The sequence below is a fragment of the Suncus etruscus genome, chromosome 1 (assembly GCF_024139225.1).
Source record: "Suncus etruscus isolate mSunEtr1 chromosome 1, mSunEtr1.pri.cur, whole genome shotgun sequence".
Lineage (NCBI taxonomy): Eukaryota > Metazoa > Chordata > Mammalia > Eulipotyphla > Soricidae > Suncus > Suncus etruscus.
In genome coordinates this window covers 98,486,547-98,508,277 of record NC_064848.1, presented here as the reverse complement: position 1 = coordinate 98,508,277, position 21,731 = coordinate 98,486,547, and the positions used below count along the sequence as shown (strand labels likewise).

The 21,731-nt window shown below is 37.4% G+C and overlaps 1 protein-coding gene across 3 annotated transcripts in view; it reads left to right on the top strand.

The window, feature by feature from the left end:
• CDK14 (cyclin dependent kinase 14) overlaps nt 1-21,731 on the top strand; it is a 733,148-nt gene that overhangs the window by 122,655 nt on the left and 588,762 nt on the right. Inside the window, exons 1-2 of one of the 3 annotated variants that reach the window (XM_049769019.1) lie at nt 14,059-14,139; nt 14,845-14,992. The exons of 1 other annotated variant lie outside the window; for it this stretch is intronic. The gene's annotated coding sequence lies outside the window, so the exon portion shown is untranslated. Of the gene's footprint in view, nt 1-14,058; nt 14,141-14,844; nt 14,993-15,505; nt 15,601-21,731 lie in introns of those variants that run through there. One more of the 3 variants, XM_049769022.1, reaches the window with a different exon arrangement.

Sequence of the window (21,731 nt, the reverse complement as noted above, 5' to 3'; positions counted from 1 at the left end):
AAGCCCCCAATTTAATGTACTTACACACTGGAAGAAATTTAGCAACTGTATGCTACTTTGTTAATGGGGATCAGTTGTTTTCAGTTAAGATTAATTGCACAAGGGCCATAGAGATAGTCTAGCAAACAAGGTATTAGATTTGTTCACAGTTTACTCATACTTGATTCGTGCATTGAATATGGTTCCCAAGTCTTGAATAATCTCTAAACACAGAGCCAGTAATAAACCTTGAGCACAGCTGGGTCTGGCCACCCTCCATTAGTTGCCCACTACATTTTAATACATCCTTATTTAACATTTCAACTACCTACTTATTTTACATTTGTTTTGTTTTGTTTTTTTCAGCCCACACCCATTTGACGCTCATGGGTTACTCCGGGCTAAGTGCTCAGAAATTGCCCCTGGCTTGAGGGGACCATATGGGATGCCAAGGGATTGAACCATGGTCCTTTTCTTGGCTAGCACTTGCAAGGCAGACACCTTACCTCTAGCGCCACCTCTCCGGCCCCTTATTTTACATTTTTAATTTGGGATTGGAGTAGTTTGGAAAGGAAGACTTCATAACTCTGTGACATTGAATTGTTGTGAGTGTTTTTAGGAATTTTGGATGTTAGTCCTTTATCTGACATATTATGTGCAAATAATGGCAAGGTATGTTGAGCAAAATAAGCCAGAGGAAAAGAACAAGTAGTTAATTATCTCATTTGTGTGGTATATAGCGAAACAAGTCAAGTGTATAGATAGTATCACCTGGGCACTGGAGTACAGGCCTGAGAGTGGTAGGTTGCAGAGGAAGAGGTGGGGCAGTAATGAGATGTACCAGAAATATGATGAGGTGGAGATTTGGTTGTGGTATGCAACAAAAACATGACTGTCAATCAACTAACAGGAGGGAGAAGGAAAGGGAAGGAAGATCCAACCAGAGGTAACTTAAGAATAAGGGTAGCAGGGTTCGATCCCCCGGCGTCCCATATGGTCCTCCAAGAAGCCAGGAGCAACTTCTGAGCGCATAGCCAGGAGTAACCCCTGAGCGTCACAGGGTGTGGCCCAAAAACCAAAAAAAAAAAAAAAAAAAAAAAAAGAATAAGGGTAGAGTACCATAAACTTTAACACTCTTTTATCTACCAGGGGTCTCAAACTCGTGGCCCGTGGGCCGTTTGTTGCCCTCCATACAACATTTTGTGGTCCTGCCCTAGAGGAATCTCTTTTTGTTTTGTTTTGTTTTGTTTTGTTTTGTTTTAGTTGTTTGGGTCACACACACACACACACACACACCCCAATGTTCAAGGCTTACTACTGACTTTGCACTCAAGGATCAACCCAACTTTGCCTCCTGCGGCCGCAGGTAAATTGAGTTTGAGACCCCTGATAAACTATAATAAAAAAAATTAAAAACACAGTCCTGTGATGCTTTTACCTATGCTTGTATATGTTATTTTAACCAAAGATGAAAATTTTTAATTTTATGGTTACTTCAGTAATAGCACAATGAATTTATTTATAAATTATCTTATCAATTATTAAAATAATATTTTTAATTTTATCATTCATTCTACTTCCACATAGAGAGAAATATATTTGTAAATGACAGAAAGTAGAATGATGATCTATTCTGATTGAAATTTAGTACAAGTGGATAGATTGCTTGTGCAAAAATAATTCATCGCATATTAATAAGAAGACAATTATTTGTATGTTTTGAAAGCTGATGCTTCAGGATTTTGAAGAAATGAACCAGATAAACATTTTGTTTTATTCTGTGTCAAAGAAGAGAATTCTGATGTGCAGCAATAAAACACTCCCATTAAATTTGGGAAATGTATCCCTGACAGTTCTGAACTGTTTATTTAAAAAGTTATTTGGTTGCTGCTGGCAAAATTGATACTTCTTGAGTTTTGTTTTAAATCTGCTCTTGTTTAAAGTTTCTAGTGAATGCCTACATTATTATTGGATTGATTTTTCTCTTGGTAAATGTTAAGTTCTCCCATCTCTGCTTTTGCTACTCCCTGAATTTCCCATGTGTCCTGATGGTGGTAAAACCCTGCTAATCATTCTAATCTGTTCAGTAAACCTTATCTTTGAAGTTTCATTATGCAACCGTGCCTTCTTAGTTATGACTTGACTCTTAAGCTGCTGCTTTGTAGTTACAATGGGGAAATAGGATAGAAAAGGAAGAGACCAGAGAGAGATAAAGAGGGTGAGAGTGAGTTTCATTTTCTCAGTACCTCTCACAGAAACCTTAAACGGCTCCTTTCTCTTTCAGCCAAAGTATCAAGAAAGGCTACAGGGAAGTGCCTGTATATGTTGAGTAGTTGAGTTTCATGCAATGATGTAGAGGTATAAAATGCAATGCCACAGAGATATGAATACTTTGGAAGAATCAGTAGAAATGAATGTGTGTGTGAGGGACCAAAAAAAAAAATGAGCCTGGTGATGCAAAGGGGACATGATTTAAACGGATATTTAATGTGGGAGCCACATATTTCAAGCCTCTAAATTCTGAGACCTGTTATTATGATCGCTCAGAGTTATGTATTTTGCCTAAGGTTTATTAGGAACACAAGATTATGTAATTTTAAACTAATTTTCTCCATTTGCTGTTCTTTCTATATCTGGCCATGCTATGTTAAAGTTAATTCTTCAGTGTATTTGTATGCTTTATCCTACAATGTTTCTATTCTCCTTGTCAACCCTGTCTTATCCTTTGAATTTTGAATGAAAGATTCTTGGTGGAGTTAAGAGGACATTAGAACCAAGGGCAATTCACAGCAGGTCTTGCAGACTAATGCTGGCTGGTGTAGTTACTTAATGCCTGTAGAAGGAACCTTTTATGATGGAGCCAGTAAGATATATGAAATCATTTTTTATATAACTTTTTATTTGGACCGAATCTTTCTTGATTAGGAGAAGCATGACTACTAATGGAATCTAATGCCTCAGGGAAAAAATGATAAAAATCAGAACCATTTGGTCTTTTAATTGTCATAAATAAAGCCCCACCTTCCTGAAATAGAATCAGTATTGGAGAGAGAGCTGAGAGGTTAGGATGGTCTCTAGGTTCCCCTTGACTGGATGCTGTAATAGTTTCCAACTATTAATACCTTAAAGGAAGATATAAAAGAGTTTGGTTGTCTGTGTCCAGGGAAACTAGGAAAACCACATCTTTGAAACATATGAGCAGGCAATGTACTTAGAGACTCTGGATCCCATCCAAATAATCTTTCACCAGAGGGAGAAAAGAATCATTGTTTATGAGAGTTCAAATGCCGGAAATGGTTCAACTCTTCTAGGCCATGATCCTATAATATTACAAAGGGTCTTTGTTAAATTTTCAAATTATATCCAGATAGAGATAACAATTCTTATGCTAGGAGTGATTGTTGCTAGTCTTTGGATATACATTCCTAGCAGACCCCCCAACCCCTGGTCCTTAACTATTGAATTCTTTGTGATGCAAGTATTCAGAATTTGATTACCTAACATTTGATCCATCATTCTGAGACCTCCTTCTTGCTAACTCCTGTAGTATTTTATTTTTCTTCTTCAATTATTTCTTAGATTATATGTATTTGCATAAATAGCTGTGAGAGCAGCAATGGGGTCTTACTAATTTTTGTACCCCTGTCATCCTTAATATAAAACTCAATAAATGGCTGGTAAATGAATAGAATGTGAAGAAATATTTTAGTAATTAAGCACATGGAATATAGTTTACTTTTTAAGATTTTCTTTATATACTCCAGGAGTCCCTAGTGTACTTACAAATAATTCCTTTGCTTTTTGAATTTTTAATAATCTTTCCTTTATGGCCCAAAGCCTTTAAGACCCAGAATAGGCATAACCAGCCTTTCCCCTTCATAATCTCTGCGATGTTCTTACCTACTCGTGGGTAGTAGTATTTATAAATTCATGATTTATAAATGTTATCTGCAGGCCTACTCAGAATATTACTTTTTAAGTACTATAGCTAAAATTTAGGAGGTGAAGGAGATGGCTCTAAGGTCTGAAACATTCAGAGCCAGAACAGCACAGCAGGTAAGACTTTTTTGCCTTGTACCTGACCAATCTGGGCTTAATCTCTCCTGTCCTATATAGTCCCTCAAACATGGTCAGGAGTGATTCCTTAGTGTAAAGACATGACTAACCTCTGAGCATTGCTGGATGTGGACCTTCTAAGATCTCCTCACAAACCAAACATGTCTGATACACATGTATTGCATATGAAAGCTTTGAGTTCAGTCCCTAGCACTACATGGATTCCTGATCACCCAAGTGGGAATGACTATTGTGTGTGATACTTGATGTAGTCAAATCCCCATGCCCCCCAAACCGTACCCAAATCCAAAGTAGTGCCTGAAACTTGATATCTGATTTAATTAATTGGTCCAGATATCTGGGCATTCTATAGGTAGAGATAATCAACAAACAAGCAGTATTCCATGCTTTTTGGGCAGCTCTTTTTATTTTTCTTTTGGGGCCACACCCAGTGACACTCAGGGATTTCTCTTGGCTCTGTGCTAAGAAATTGCTTCAGCACAAGGGACCATATGGGACCAAAGATGGAACCTTGGTCTGTCCTGGTCAGCCACGTGCAAGGCAAACACCCTACCGTTATACTACTGCTCCAGCCCCAAGGGCAGCTCTTTTTTGTTTATTGCACATCTTTCCAGTAGAAGAGTAAATGAAAATATACATATAATTTAGTGAAAATTTAAAATAAGTATGTCTTTAAGAGTGGTAAATAGGGCCCGGAGAGATAGCACAGCAGTGTTTGCCTTGCAAGCAGCCGATCCAGGACCAAAGGTGGTTGGTTTGAATCCTGGTGTCCCATATGGTCCCCTGTGCCTACCAAAAGCTATTTCTGAGCAGACAGCCAGGAGTAACCCCTGAGCACCACCGGTGTGGGCCCCCCCCCCCCAAAAAAAAGAGTGGTAAATAGCTTTGTAAAAATCATTGACTTTGGGGCCGGCGAGGTGGCGCTAGAGGTAAGGTGTCTGCCTTTCAAGCGCTAGCCAAGGAAAGATCGGGACTGCGGATTCGATCCCCCAGCGTCCCATATGGTCCCCCCAAACCAGGGGTAATTTCTGAGTGCTTAGCCAGGAGTAACCCCTGAGTGTCAAACGGGTGTGGCCCGAAAAACCAAAAAAAAATCTTTGACTTTACCTAAACCCATCATTTTCTACCAGTAAAGAAGTTGACATCAACCATAAATCATCTTTCCTAAAGTCTGCAGTGACACCATCAACTAATTATTTAGCTCTAGCTCTGGCTTTAATATTCTCAATAGCTCCATATTCTTCTGATTATGTACCTCAGATATATATGACTGTTAGTATGAGGGATTGAAAAATCAATTAGATAGGAAGAAATTTTGGGTTTATTGGGAAAATAATGTATAATCTAGAAATACTGACTAAACAACTAAGGTTTAGAAATTTGGGTAGCCCAAAAGTGGTAGTAGACCCTCATGTAATCAAATCACGGATTCTAGTATAGTCCCTGGCCCTCTTCTCTTCTTTTACTACCTCATTGTTTCAAAATCTCCTTTTAGGGCTGAATACTCTCTCATTGGCTGCTTCAAATTGGTGTTTTATCTATGCTTTTCAATTCTGCTCTGGTTGGGAAAGTTCTGGATTGGATTTCTCATCTGGTCCTGGATAGAGGATAGCTCTCTCCCTAAGCTTAGTCTTACTATCACTTAGTCTACTATCCTCCAGCATCCTCAAGGGGCTTGTATTCAATTGAATATCAGTTCTCACATTATTTTTTTCATTGCCATTGGGTATTCATTATTCCTATGTTTCTTTATATCTTGAATATATATTTTATATTTAAAAACACAGTAGATCAGAGGCAGGGCATTTCTACATTTAAAAATGTTAGACAACACAATTATATATGTATTTCATTAGTTTTTGGTTTTGTTTTGGGGACTATCCCTAGAAGTACTCAGGATTTATTTATGATGCTATGCTTAGGAGTCACCCCGATTGTCCTCAGAAGATCAAAACAATGCTTGAAGCCAAAACAGGGCTGGCAATGCCTAAATCATATTTTCATCTCTCTAGCTCTTTAAGAACTCTTAGTAAGTTTTGGGTCAGAGAGGTTGTAGAGTATATAAGGCACTTGTTTGGCACATGACCAACCCTGATTTGATCCCCAGTATCACACATTTGAACATTGCCAGGAGGATTTTTGAGCACAGATTCAGGAGTAAGCCCTCAAGCCACTAGGTATTCCATCCCCTGCCTAACATTTTTTTCTTTTAGGAATTTCCCTGATGAATGTTCACTATGTGAAATTAGAGAAAAAGCTGATGTAAATCTCTTGAAAGCAATAAAACTGACATATAACCCTCTACTAGACTCCCTTACCCCATTTCATTGAAAATACTTAGGTGGCTTAAAAAATGAGACATAACTCCTGAAGAAATGATTTAACCATTAGAAATTTGTAGCATCTGCCCTTTCTTGGCATCCTGATATCTGGAAGAGAGAAAATCCTCACATCTTTTCTCATTGTTTTTGCCTTTGTTCTTGCATTAACCTGAAGATATCATGCTGACCTTTGAAATTTTATAACTTAATTCACATTTTAAAAGATTATATTAGTTCTATGGATGTGGAACTGTGGAATACTGTTTTTTAGAAAATGTGATCATTATAAATTCACTTTACACCTCAATTTTCTGCTTTATTTCATACACTCTGAGTTTGGCAGCATATTCAGAATTCAATTGTGTGTCTCTGAGGGCATGTTTGGGAAAACCTGACTTGGTCAGGTAAAAAAAATGTCTATGCTTTTTGTTTATCATCAGAATGAATAATTGGGGCTGGAGTGATAGCTCAGTGTTAGGGCGTTTGCCTTGCACACAGCTAACCCAGGACTGACCCTGGTTCGATCTCCAGCATCCAATATGGTTCCCCGAGCCTGCCAAGAGTGATTTATGAGCACAGAGCCAGGAGTAACCCCTGAGCAGCTTTGGGTGTGGCTCATAATCACCAATCACCAAAACAAAAACAAAAACAAAGCAAAACCAAAACAAAACAAAAAAACCCCAGCAACAACAAAAAAAACCAATCCAGAATGAATAATTTTATAAATACAAAAATATGGTGTGTATATATATGTGTGTGTATTTATATATACATATGTATATATGTATATATATATGTATATATATGTATAGTAGGTAGGGAGGGAAAGGCAATGTAATGTATGTTTGAGTGTGTATACAAGCTTTATTTGAGAAGGAGTAGAGATTTAAAGGAAGAGGGGTCGAAGAGATGGGTTAAAAGGCTGGTGCACATGTGGGAGGTCCAGGTTTGATCCAAGTCACTGCATGTGACCCTCTGGAACAATGAGTGGGCATGACTCAAAACTAGGTTAAAAAAAAAGGAGGGGGTATAAAAATAAATTTAACTGTGGAGCAGCAAATGTGGTTAGAATTCATTGAAGGAGTTGAGGAAACACAATAAAGAAGCCAAATGTCTAAATAGGAGAAATGTTAGTTCTTTAAAAAAAGTTGTCTGCTACTGTAGATGGATGCAGAACTGTGATCAGACATCAGCTTTTGGAAAAGACAGGTAAAAGCAAGCTCTGTCTATATGTCAGAGTAAGTTACTTTTATTTGTTTTCTGTTCTTAAACTGCATTTCTCATCTTTTTACTGGCCCTCCCTTTTTTTTTTTTCCCAAAAATAAGTGTAAGTTTCTCTTATGTTTCTCTCTCTGTGGACTTTTGCTTTCACACTTAAATGTTGTCTTCATCTAACTGTTTTAACCTAAATAGGTTTTCTGCAGTTTAAATGATCAGTCTAGGATTTGCCTTTAGCCCAGAACTGGTCCAGTTTGGAAGTCCCAGCCCAGTATCAGCACTGTAGATCACAGATATGAAGTGAGGCCCTGTGTTTTTGTGTCGGTTAACACTTCCATTTTCTTTCTTTTCTTTTACTTTATTATTATTATTTTTTTTTTTTTTGCAGGGGGCGGTGGGAATGGGGAACTCTGGTGGTGCTCAGGGGCTACTACTGACTCTCTGAACTCAGAAATGACTCCTGGCAGGCTTGGGGATCATATGGAATGCTGAGGATTGAACCTGGGTCAGCCACATACAAGGCAAATGCCCTCCTTTCTGTACTGTTGCTCCAGCCCTATGCACATCCATTTTCTTCAGTGCTATAGATGCATGGGTCTTGAATGGTCTGCCTTCAATTTTACCATCCCCAGAAGCCCTTTTATTTTTAGGGTGCAATTTAACAGAGTACAGACTTTTTAAAAATGTATTTAAACCATTGTGATTTACAAAGTTATTATGGTTGGGTTTTGGATATATAACATTTCAGGACCAATTTCACCACCAGTGTCAACCTCCCTCCACTAGTGTTCTCAGAATTTGTCCCATGCCACCACCCTCTGCCCCAGGCTGCCATCATAACAGGCCCATTTTTAATTTTGGTTGTTATAATTTAGGTCTGATGATTTAATTTTTGCTGACTCTGGGTTGAATATTTAGTTCTTCCTTTTTTAATACTTGGATCCCTTGGCCCCTGTCCCCCTTCATTTCATATTTGTCTTTCTTCTTTTCCACTCCATTTCATTTCTTCTCCTCATTATACTCTGGGGCCTAGAGTGTTCTCAACAACCCTCATTTAAACAATTGCATTTCTTCATGCAGTTATTCTAATGATCACATATAAGTAATATTATCCCATAGTTATCTTTTTTCTGCTTTTCTTCATTTAACATTATGTCTTCCAGTTCCATCCTTGTTGCTGCAAATTGTATGATGGCACCCTTCTTTACAGCTATGAAATATTCCATTGTATACATGTACCACATTTTCATGATCCACTTGGCTGTTGTTGGGCATCTAGGTTGACTCCAATGTTTAGCTACTGTACTGAGTGCTTTGATGAATAGCAGTATGCACATATCCTTTGGAATAAATGTTTTTCTGTCCTGAGGATAGATACTCAGAAGTGGGATTGATGCGTCATCTGGCAGCTTGGTTCTAAGTTTATGAGAACCTGCCATACTGTTTCCCAGAGGGGCTGGACTAGGCTGCATTCCCACCAATAGTGGAGAAGAATTCCTTTTCACCACATCTCTGCCAACACAGATTGTTCCCAATATTTTTATATGTACCATTCTCACTGGTTTAAGATAATATCTCATTGTCTTGATTTGGATTTCCTTAATCAAAAGTGATGATGACCATTCTGTCATGTGTCTGAATACTTGTTAAGACAAGTATTACATTATAAAAGAAACACTTGTAATTACTGTTAAGATTACTTCATATTTTTCCCATCAGAATCCAGAAAACTCAAAATTAATGGACTTTAAGAACAAAATCTGAATGTTTACATGAAAGGTCCTAAAAATTATAGCTGGATGTTTTTGTTTTGCACTTAGAAACAAATTCCATTAAAACTTCCTCAGGGCTTGTGTTTTGTTGGTAAAAAAGTACCTGTGTAATGCTGAGAGTTCATTCAATTACTGCCCACACATGCTCAGCATGATCCTAACAGCTCGGCTTTCTGGAAACTTTAGTGCCACAGCTGAGTTCTGGAAGGAAACTTCCAGAATTTCACAATATTTTGAAAATTGTTTCAAGTGACCACTGTTTTTCTGGATACACAGGAGTAAAAGAAACAGCTGATATCTTGGAATAAATTATCACATTTTAGGATTTCCTGATAAAATATGAAGGCTTAGCATAAAGATTTTAAAATAAAACTTTACTATTTTGTTATTAAAGTTACAAAGGGACTTAATAGGGTTTCAAATATTATAATAATTTGACATTGAGCCTCTTTATGGAATCATCATGTCCTTACTACATTGCTTTTTTTCTTTGGTGGTGGGAAGTTGGGGCTATACACAAAAGTTCTCAGGGTTTACTCCTAGATTTACTGGATTTTCTGGGTTTACTCATGTGCTCAGAGGTCATCCTTGGTGTCCTCTTACTTATATGATAAGTAGAACACCATACGTCATACTGGGCATCAGTGGGGGATTACCACATGCAAAATAAACATCTTAACCCTGTACTATCTCTCCATCTCTTCTTATATGTTTGTCTGAGCAGTAGATTATGAATCCTGTGTGATATGAACAAAATTATTAATTTCTTGTAGCTTTTCCTCCAAGGATTATCTTTATCTCTGGTCCATGGCCAACTTTTTTTTTTTTTTACAAACTAGGCACAATTTCTCATTCTCCCTACCCCCAAATACCCTTCCTATGCTTCTTTCATTGCTCACCATTCATTTCAGCTCTACAGAAGTCCATGGAATTTGATTTGTCAAAAACACCTTATAATATATATTTATTTAACAACTATTGTTTGTTGTTTTAGGTATTGGAGACACTCTGGAAGGCAATGAGTAGTTTATGCTTTTTATCTATTTCCCTTCTAGTAGGAAAGAAGGCAAACAAATCAACACATCAGATAACAAATCATAGGTGGAGTCATAGCAGAAGAGGTGATTTCTGATTCTAGTTGTCAGATGATTAGAAGGAGCTAACTGGAGAAGATTATTGTAGGCAAAGAGAGAACCATAGATAAAGATACCTAATGCAGCCTTATGGGAATGCTTGGGCTAAGTGTGGTGAGTGCTGTGATTTCCAACTCATTTTTGCTGGCCAGTAGGTGTCAGACTCAATGCAAGTCCTCCTCCAGACCTGTTCCTGTTAACTAGCCTAGAAGTATACATGGTCAGACCTCTATTTGCTAGGACTACATTAGGGTGTGATTGCTTTATTTTTTTATTTATATTTTTGAAGTAAAGTAGGGCAGGAGTTTGTTAATACTACAAAACAGAGTGGGTAAAGCAGAGAGTGGCTTGAGGCCCCAGGGACATTTTTCAGGGTCTTTTATTTTTAACCTGTGGTGCTCAAGAGTTACTTCTGGCTCTGTACTTAGAAATCACTCATGGTGGGTCCAAGAAGAAAAAAAGGGTTGCAGGTGAGCGAACTTTTTTGGCCATGTGCAAAGCAAGCACCTTGTACTATATCTCTTCAGCCCCCTTATGACCTTTTTATTATAGTTTTCTTGTTGGTGGTGGTAGAAGTGACTCCAACCAAAAGAAATGGGTTCCTTGGGTGGCTCATAGATTAGGCTATAGGTTCTGGCTCCTGGGAAATCATGCCAGTGTTCAAATGAGAGAAGTGGAAACCCACGAGCAAAGACTCAATAAGACAGGAGGTAGAGTACATTTTTTTCCTTCCTCTTTCGTATCCCTATTTTCCTACACTCTCCATTCCTTTCCTTTGAAAATGTTTTGTCTATAAATTATGTGAACTAGAGTTCTGGCTCAGCTGTCTTTTAAAGGAATCTTAACCATATATGCATCAGTGAACATCTCATTCAGCTGTCTACTTAACTCGTCCACTTGGTTATTTTAAAGACAATTCTAACACATGTAAGAAAATGAATTTAAAATTATTTCCCCTTCTTTTCAAGCCTTATTTTATCTTATGTCTACTTGTTTAGTTTATGATTATATCCTTTTCCTAATTTCAGCAAGAATTCAGAACCCAGGGAATTCAGCAGTTCTGAACCCAAGAATTCAACACCCATCCGGTCTGTTGAACACCACCAGTAGTTATTCCCGAGCACAGAATCAGAAGTAAGCCTTGAATACTGCTGGGTGTGCCCCTAACTTCAACCACGAACTAAATATTCAGCATCCTGTTTGGGTTTTCCTTCCCATTGGAGCTCATGTCTAGTTACTCAGCATGTAATTGGGACTTGGTGTCCTATGCCTTTTGTCTTCTCACTTACATTTTCATTGCTTTAGTTTCAGGCCTTGTCTGAGGTATTATGTCCACTCCCCAGCCCCCCTTCCTCCACAGTGCCATTTTCTATACCCCTATATAAGGGAAATTTTATCTTTCTACTTTTTAATTTCTTCAATATTTTTCTATTAGATTAAATGACAACCTGTAGAATATACTTAATAACTTTGCATCTTGGCTTCCAGGCTTATTATGCTCTGGCATTTTGCTCCTTTCTCAACCTTCATAGACACTGCTCTGCAATTCCCTCAGACACTTGCAGCTTCAGGTGTGTGAGCCATTAATCCCTTTTTTGGTTCTTTTTATGGCTGCTCTTCATGGTTCTGCTTAGAAATCTCGGCTTTGTGCTGCCTCCTTGGTAACGTTTCTTCTCAACCATCCAGAATACATCATTCTCAACCATAGATTCAAAAGACACTCATTTTAGTGTATTGAAATTACTTATTTTAAATCACTCTCTGAGCTTCTTGAATGTAAAAAACTAGATGCACACATTGCTAGCTGCATCCATGCATGTTCATACATGAAGGAACAGAGGCAGAAACCTGTATTAAATGTGGTGGATTTTGTGCAGTACAGTTTGGTGTAGAATTACTCTGTACAAGCCATGATCATTATGAGCTACTATAGATGGGCCTTGAGATAACTCACTAAACTGAGCACAAGCTTTACCAAGAGGCCTGGTTTCAGTTTCTGGTACCACATGGTCTCCTATACACAGAACTGGATGTAGTCCTTGAGCATCCCCAAGTGGATGTGAATTAAAAACAAACAAAAAAAGAAATAGGGATAGAGACTGTTTAGTTGAAGTGACTTACTGTAAAACTTGTAACATTTTTTTAAACATTAAATGGTAGGGGAGATTATATAAGCCCTCATGTATGGAATTGAAATATAAATTTTTTTTCGGGACACACCCGTTTGATGTTCAGGGGTTACTCCTGGCTAAGCACTCAGAAATTGCCCCCAATTGGGGAGACCATATGGGACGCCGGGGGATTGAACCGCAGTCCTTCCTTTGGCTAGCGCTTGCAAGGCAGACACCTTACCTCTAGCGCCACCTCACTGGCCCCGGAATATAAATTATTTTAAGCATTTATTCAGTATTGGTAGATACCTAGCATTGCATCATGGTACAATGAGGGAAGTATGTAAGATGTAATTAAGGACCAGGGACATAACTTAAAGGGTTGTTGTTTATTTGTTGCATTTGTGAGGTCTTGAATTTGATCCCTGGCACTGCATGGTCCCTGAGCACTGCTAGTATGGATCCCTGAGCACCATGTTCCCAAAGAGCTATACATCACCAGGTCTGAATTCAGACTAGGAGGCCTGTACTATCAATGTTGTGGCATATGGATCTTGACTCCCCTTCTCCAAAACAAATACAGATGATATAATTCATTCCTTAAGGAACTTGAACTGTGCAACAGTCTATTAAGCCAAACATAGGTTTGTTTGGGGCCACACTTGGCGGTGCTCAGGATTTATTTCTGTCTCTGTGCTCAAGGACCACATATAGTGGTCTGGAAGTCTATATGTGGTGTCACGAGGGATCTCTGAGCTCAGAGACTGAGTAGTTCTGGGTGTGTTCCTACAACATAAAAATAAAAGAAAAAGCAAAATACCTCTTCTCCCTGTTTCTTTAGAAATTTGTTGAAGTGAAGTCTGCAGCACAGATATAGCATTCCTGGAACTAAGTGGTTTTTCGATATAAATGAGGTAGCTTTTTGCTCTTGGCTTAAAAGAAGGAAGCACATTGTAGCTGAAGAAATATTTTAAGTTAGGGTTTTGTATGGTAGAATAGGGGTTGAATATCATCAAAGTCTTACTCAAAAGAATGAAATTGAAGGTGGTTTTGAAGTATAGGATGAGGTGATTGAAAACAATTTGGATGGGATGGGAAAGTGCTTTCCTCTTAGCTTTCCAGTTAAGTGTGTACTATCCTGGGAACTGTGTGATATTGACAGATATTGACACACTACTTACTTGTTGTACCTTGACTTCCTAACTAGGTGAAAATATACTGAATCATATTTCATAGTCAAGTTAAAATATTGCCTGATGCATTTTTTCCAATTGCAATCTAATAATGGTCTAATTCATACCATTTTAGAAAGGGTGTTCTCTGAAGATAGTAATTTAAACAAGGATGAATTGTAGATTTGCCAGCTTCCTGTAGGGGTCGCTATGAGCGTAGCAGTTTGGCATCCTTTGCCACCTAGCTCTGTGTGGCATGACTTGGCACAATTAGCTTCAAGATTGTGAGATCTGGCTCGTGTTGCTATTTTACTTTTGATGGTGGTATGATCTCTAGCCCTGTCATAATTCTGCAGGTTTGTAATTGTATTCTCACTTCGGTTGGGTGCAGTGCCTCAGCTATACATTTTGGTGCATGGTTATTTTAGTTATGTCTTTTTGAAGATGGCAAATATATGTACATAGATAGACTCAACCACCTTCGTGCTTGGTTCTTGTTTGTTGTTTGTTTGTTTTTGCATGAATATTTGTAACCCGAACTTGGCATTCTATAAAATCTCAGATTATTGTTTAGTGGTCTTGTCACTCGGGAAACTTACTGGCTTCCTGATGCTTTTTAAAAATTGAATTGAGCGTGATGAGGTACATCCTCTTGATTAAATGTTTTTTCTCCTATGCAATTACTGTTAGCTTTTTGGCATCTATTTTGTATTCTTTTGAAGCAGCCCTGCATTACAAATCAATATCTCTCTGAAGAGACAGTGTGTTGTGAATTGCTGGACAGCATATGCACTGTTACTTTGGCTGCAATGCTGCTGCAGAGCCCGATTACTCTGCCTTCCTGGGAACTCCACAGGCAAATCCATCGTGTGTGGAGGAAACAAATATTAGATTTTTTTTTGAGAAAAATTAAGCTGTTAAAACCATTGATACTGAACGTTAGTTAGCATGTCCTTTGTGTTCTTCTGAACCATATTTGGTCTTATTCCACTGAGATTAGCTTCCCTTAGGTGATTTCTGGATTCTTCTTCTTTTTTTGTTCCTGCTTCCCCCTTTCCCAGTTGTAGTACGGCCGTACCATTTCAGCTTGCTAGTGCAGAAAGATGTGAATTCAGTTGCTGTATCAGCCTGGCCTGGTGCAAACACACTGCTAGAGACATGTTAAAGAGTTCCAGGTGAATCAAGCTTGAGAGAGACAGCAGCAGCACGGTAAGATGAGCATGTTTAAAATTAGAGCAAGGCTTTTAATTCGGAGCATCTCCGGCAAGTCTGAATCCTGACTCACTCATTTACAACTTGCAGATAATTCATTTTATGCATGTCATTTTTACTCACTCCTTTCTATTTAAGTGCCAAAACATCTCAGATTGATCAAGGGGGTTGTTAAATTTGGGATCTGACAGAAGGTTACTCATGGGAGAGTCTCTTGAGGCTCCTTAGGCTATTGCCTGTAGTTTGTAAACACCAGTAGCAATAATAAGATGAGAAAAAGATTTAGCAACCTTGTTTCTTTGCCATAGCTGAGTCTTATTTCTCCTGCAACTTGTCTTGTTTATTATAACGTAAAGGGATCTTACAGATTGTTTTACCTGGCTATGCTTGGCTGAATGCCCTCTGAGTCAAGCCAGTGAAGGACTGGCTTCACTTTTTCATCTAGGTAAACTGAAGTCTGAGAATTAGTTGATAGATCTGAGTGGGATAAACATCTCTAATGTATTAGGGATCTGGAACTGGGACTTCCTTGCTGCTTGTTCTGTCTACTCCTCTTCTAGAGCTCAGAAAATGCACCTGCTTTGAGTGTATGCTTCCTAGCAGAGGTCAGTATGCTGGTGCTTTGCATCATTATACCTAGCTAGAGTGGTTATACTTTCATGTACTAAGGTGATAATCCTTCATGCAGTTCTGCTTGAAGCACTTGCTCTCAGAGTGGACTGTTAACATTTTGGATAGCTAATGGAGAACTCCTGTGTGCTTGAAGGATTGGGGCAGCAGACAGGTATTCCAAAATAATGCTTACCTGCTTATAAAAAAGTAACATTTAGGATGTAGGAATGTGCATCTTGCATCAGTAGAGGTGGAATTCCTATTTCCTTGGTTAATTGGCAGAAAGTATTGGTGGGTGGGCAGTTAAAGTTGAAGGACATGTTTTAACATTTAGAGTAGACTACTATATTACACAGTTCTGGTAAATTTTTCATGACTCATTTATTAATATTTAGGAGGTATACATCAAGTATACAAGTATTTATATTTTATATTTATATGTTTTACTTTAAAAACCATTATACTTATTTATACTTTAACTCAGAAATCCACATGAAACAAAAATGCTGTTAGTGATTATAAAAACAAAAATGTTGTTAGTGAATATTTATTAAAAATCGTCAATACCCTCTGTAGCATGTTGCTCATAAGCCAGTTGTGTATGATTTTAAAGTATTTTTAAAGAAAGATCATCTGGTTATTCAGTAAACTAATTGAGAGACACTTTGTTAGCACATTAGGATTTACTATAATTTGGAGGGAGATTGCCTCCTTATTTACTTAATTATTTATTATAAAGGTTTTTAGGAATGGATATACGTATATTTTTCCCAAAAAACCCTGAAATTTTCTTTTACTCTCTTTTATTTCCTAAAAATCTGAACTAAACTATTTCAGTTTCTTTCCTTAAAAAAACTTTCTATTTAGAATATATTTCGCCCTGAGAATAATGTGTTATAGCTATTTACTCTTAACTATAATCTATGTATAAGATGAGAGACTTACTGGAAAGGAATTACAGATGAAATAAACCCAATTCTTTCTCTGAAGGATTTTAGCTGGAGTACAGTTTGTATTTTTCCATTGAAATATGCTCCATTTGCTTTCTACTAGATACCTAAGTTTGATGCCTTTAGAATAATTTGTAATAAGATGAATTCTTCTTTTTTTCTTTTGGCTATTAAGTGGATTTTTATAGGAAATCTACTATATAACAGTGTATGAAACAAGCATTAGAACATTAAGTAAAATATATCTGTTCCTGCCCTCATGGAACTTAAAGTCTCTTTTTAAAACAGTTCCAAGAGGGGTGGGTGGGTGGGCAAAAAAAAAGAAAAGAAAAATAATAGTTCCAAGAAAAATGTAGGGTATTTCCCACGAATTTGGGTAATTATGAAAAATATAACTGTTTTAAGTTTTTTGTAAGGAATTAGAACAAAATATATAGAAGATAAAATGCTAATTTATTTTTAATGTACAGATTATTGGTATTAAATACATTTATAGTGATTCAAAAATTATTCCTGCAACCCATTCCAGAACTTTTATTTTCCTAAACAAAAACTCTGTATCTGTTAAATATTAACTTCCAATTTTCCTCCCTCGGTCCTAATAATTTCAATTCTAGTGTCTGTGTCTCTGTATTCACTTATTCTGGGTACCATATATTAAGTGGAATCATACAAATGTGTCCTTTTTTAAATCTTTTTTTCTTAACATGTTTTCTAGATTCCTTAATATTGAAGTTTATATCAGAGTTCTATTCTTTGCGCAAATTATTTTTGGTTGTCATTCAGAAAATAAATTTCCCTCTCCCCACACTTTATATGACTTAGCTACATCAAATTGCCATATAGATAGCATCATAGTTAATTTAAAGAGGTTAAAATGAAAATCTTGGAGGGCCAAGAAATAATACAAATGCACTGAAGAGGCTGAAGAGATAGTTTAAAGGGCTAGTGACCATACTTTGCAATCCAGAGGCAGGAGTTCAGTCCTGGGTATTATATCGTTTCCTAAGCACTGGTGTGGAATAGACTTGAGTATGACTTGGTATGGACCAAAACCTAAAACTAATGAAATACACAGAGGGAAGGACTATGTATATAGATAGACTATGTGTATTTATACTGTATATATGTATACTGTATATATGTATATACCTAATGTATATATGTATACTGTATATATGTATATACACATATGCATAGTCCATATATTATGGATTCTTTACAAAAGAATTGAGCATAGTGAATGTGATGTTTAGATTCTTCTGTCAAAGCTGATTAACTACCTGAATATTCAGTGGAAAACTGAAATTGTAGCTTTTGTCATTTTAACATGTGAGATTCACTCATGCTGCTTCTAGTTCCTTACTGTATATAACTTTATAAGCAAAAACAGATGAAACTGAAGTTTTATTTTAGAGTTGAAGACCCAGAACTAGTAGATACTTCAACTGTTGTGTAACTAAATTTAGCTGTTGTGTAACTAAATTGCTTTATCATCATTCACTCAGCCTATGGGAGAGTGAGACTTATGCCCTGTTTTCACTTCCTACTGCTATGTTATGTGGATACTCAGTCTGAGTACTGCTTGAATCCTCTGAGTTAGAGAGAGATGAAAGAAATCATGAACCTAATAGCATATTAAGTATTTTTCTATTAATTATTTTATCATGTTAAGTATTTTTTTATTGAAAAAGTTAAGCCTTACTTTAACATTAATATAATATTAATATAACATTTCTCAAATTTCTTCATGTGCCTTTTAAATCAGGTATTTTCTCATAAATAATATTTTTTTAGAAATATAAGGTAATTCCACTCAAATATACTTTTTATTTGCCACGGACTGATTTGATAATTCTGACACTGAATCACTCAGCAATTTACATCCAAGCCTTTGATATATATCAGAAGATGCAAAACTCCATGGAAGAGAAAGATTGGTTTTACCAATGCCTAATAGCATCTGATACCACTGTCTAATCCCATCCTCCTAATCAGTTTTGTTCATAGTAAATCTTCTTTCCTTCTACTTTACTATTAAAGTCTTGACTGTTTTACGATGCTGCTTCAAATATAATTAGTCAGAGACATGTGGGAGGAGACAAGGATAGGTCTGACAACCTTTGAGAAGTTTTATTTCACTCAGGTTTAGTCATGCTTTTCCAAAAGGAGAAGAAAAAAGGAAATAAATGTTGCAGATCAGCTCTGACTTTCTGATTTCTTTTGGTACATATAAGGAAAACAACCTGGTGCCAAGGATTCGGACTCAGCAGTCTGAATCTTGAAATAATGCTGTCTCCTGTGCTTACTCTGTGTAGCCATGAACGCATTACTTAATGGTTGTGTGCCTTGATGTAATTATCTGTAAAATCAGAATTGTAATAGTACCCTGTAAGGTTGTTTCAAAGATTGAGAAACTAAGCATTTTTTATGATAGTTATTATCTCCGCAATGGCCATTATCAGCATTGTCACTGTCATCTATCTAGAAATACTTAATTTCTTTTTCTATCAACTTAGATATGCCTTCTCCAGGATATGTCTCCAGTTGGTTTCATTTTGGAGCACATAAGAATATCAAAAAAATATCTGGGTTTGAGTGGATGAGAAGGATATGATATAGTGTTCTGATATGCTGTTTATTATCTGGCATGTTTTGGAAAGCTGTCTGTCCTAAAGAAGTACAGTTTTCATTTGAAACAAGATTGCCCCAGTGGCTTATTACTCTGCTAAAAAAGATCTCTTTAAAACTACAAAGATGACAGTGAAATGCCTGGGAAGCACTGGCATTTTTTTTCAGGTGGCAGATGAGCAGCAGGATATGTGTTTCCCACAGCTCTGCTCTATTCACTATTGACTTTCCTCAGTCCTAGAAAAGGTTTAAAAAACCAGGCCTCATGAAATCAGTGAGGAGTTTATTATTAATGGATTTCTTCCCAATTTATTTTGCTGAAATTTGAGCTCTTTACAATAGATGGGCCCAATAGTAAAAGCTGCATTGAAAGAAACTTCTATTTTTCTCCCCAAAGGTTCATTGTTCTGTGTTTCTTTTCTTAAGCCCTATGTGGTTAGTAACCCATATGTGAGTCTCTGAAGATTTTAAGAGCTTTAAAAGTCAATCCTGTGTCAAGTGATGCCCTATATATTTTCTAAAGTCATTACATATATGTTACGTATTATATAATACATAAGCTTCAATAATTTATTTACTTTTTATCAAAAAAGATTTTATTTTCAGGGTGAGTAGATGTTAATTGTATTTATATAGCTATCCTTTTCAAAGTAAAAAATAATATATAGGGGCCCGGAGAGATAGCACAATGGCATTTGCCTTGCAAGCAGCTGATCCAGACCAAAGGTGGTTGGTTTGGAATCCCAGTGTCCCATATGGTCCCCCGTGCCTGCCAGGAGCTATTTCTGAGCAAACAGCCAGGAGTAACCCCTGAGCACAGCCGGGTGTGGTGCAAAAACCAATACACACACACACACACACACCCACACACACACACACACACACACACACACACACACACATATATATAATTTCTCCTTTAGGGGGGAAGAGAGTTAAAAATATTTATGAAGCTTTACTTTTAAATGCACTTCAAAATGGCTACCGGGGGCAGAAATTCAGGTCCTAGTAATCATTTAGGACTTTCAGTAGTGACATATTTTTCAGTTTCCATTTTCTAATGTAATTGTGTCTTTTTGTTGCTTTATTTGACATGAGGGAGAGAAGAGTAAACTGCATGTATTTGAAGGGCATAAATATGAAAGAAGATCTCTCCTAGCATAATACAAAGAAGCTGTGGGTGCTGTAGAGAACTCATAAAAGAAACTAAAGAATTTATAAGTTCCTTGGGATGTTTGAGGCAGTTGATAGTTTTCTGGTGGTTAGAATGTTTTAAAAGTCTTCAAACACTAGCAAACAAAACAGGGGGTTCATTATACATAGGAAAGGGAGATCTGTGGCCCGCTGTCCGACCAGCTACCCTAACATACCAGAAAAAAAGAGGGACAGCTTTCCTGGCATGTGCGCTCTGCTGGGTCCAACTGCGAGCTCCCTCTCCAATTTGAAAAGTGAAAGGGATCGGTTTCCCTCCTCTGCCCGCTCCCCAGGGCCCGAGTTGCCAGGACCGGCCATGAAGACCCGCCTGGCATGGGGGGTCCCAGTCTTCTGGACCAAGTGTTCAGTCCAGGAGATCTGTGGCCCGCTGTCCAACCAGCGACCCTAACATACCAGAAAAAAAGAGGGACGTGGCATGTGCGCTCTGTTGGGTCCGACTGCAAGCTTCCTCTTCAGTTTGAAAAGTGAAAGGGAAGGGTTCCCCTTCTCCGCCCGCCCCCCAGGGCCCAAGTTGCCAGGGCCGGCCATGAACACCAGCCTGACATCGACGAAAGAAATGCACAGAATCCAGAGTCTTTAAATATAAAAGTCTGATACCAACTATGGCTAAAGTGTGCAAAAGTTTCACCGGGACCTTGAGAATGACTGGAGTTGCATAGACTGGTATGCCTGGAACCCAGAGTCTGTCTTATGCCAATAAATTTCTGGGGTGAGGCCTTTTTGTAATCAGGTCAAGGATTTTTTTCCCCATTTTCTCCATTTTTCTGGACCTATGCAAACATTGGTGATTGCCACTATCACACCTTTACTAGATTTTTTTTACTCTTATCCTTTAAGGAAAAAAATACAACTCACTGAACTTAAAAACAAATTACTGTAGTAGAATGCCTGTCTCGAAAACAGGCAGGGGATGGGAAGGGGGGAGGGGGTAATGTTGCACTGGTGAAGGGGGGTGTTCTGGTTATGACTGTAACCCAAATATGATCATGTTACTTAAATAAAAAAGAAGATATGTCAGAATAAAAAAAGTCTTCAAACTCTAAACATATATATATGTATATACATATACATACACATATATATATATATATATATATACATACATATATACATACATACATACACACACACAGTGAAAAGTATCCTGAATCACAATGTCTATTTCAGATGTTCATGAATCTGAATTTAGCCTGATCATTTATGACTTAGAAATTCTTATGTGTTAGTCATTGTACAATTACACTAGTAAAATAACCCTTATCAGGTTATTTCATTCTTTTTCCTGAAGTGGAATCCTCTGGAAATACCTTTGGCTTCCCCTTCTTGGG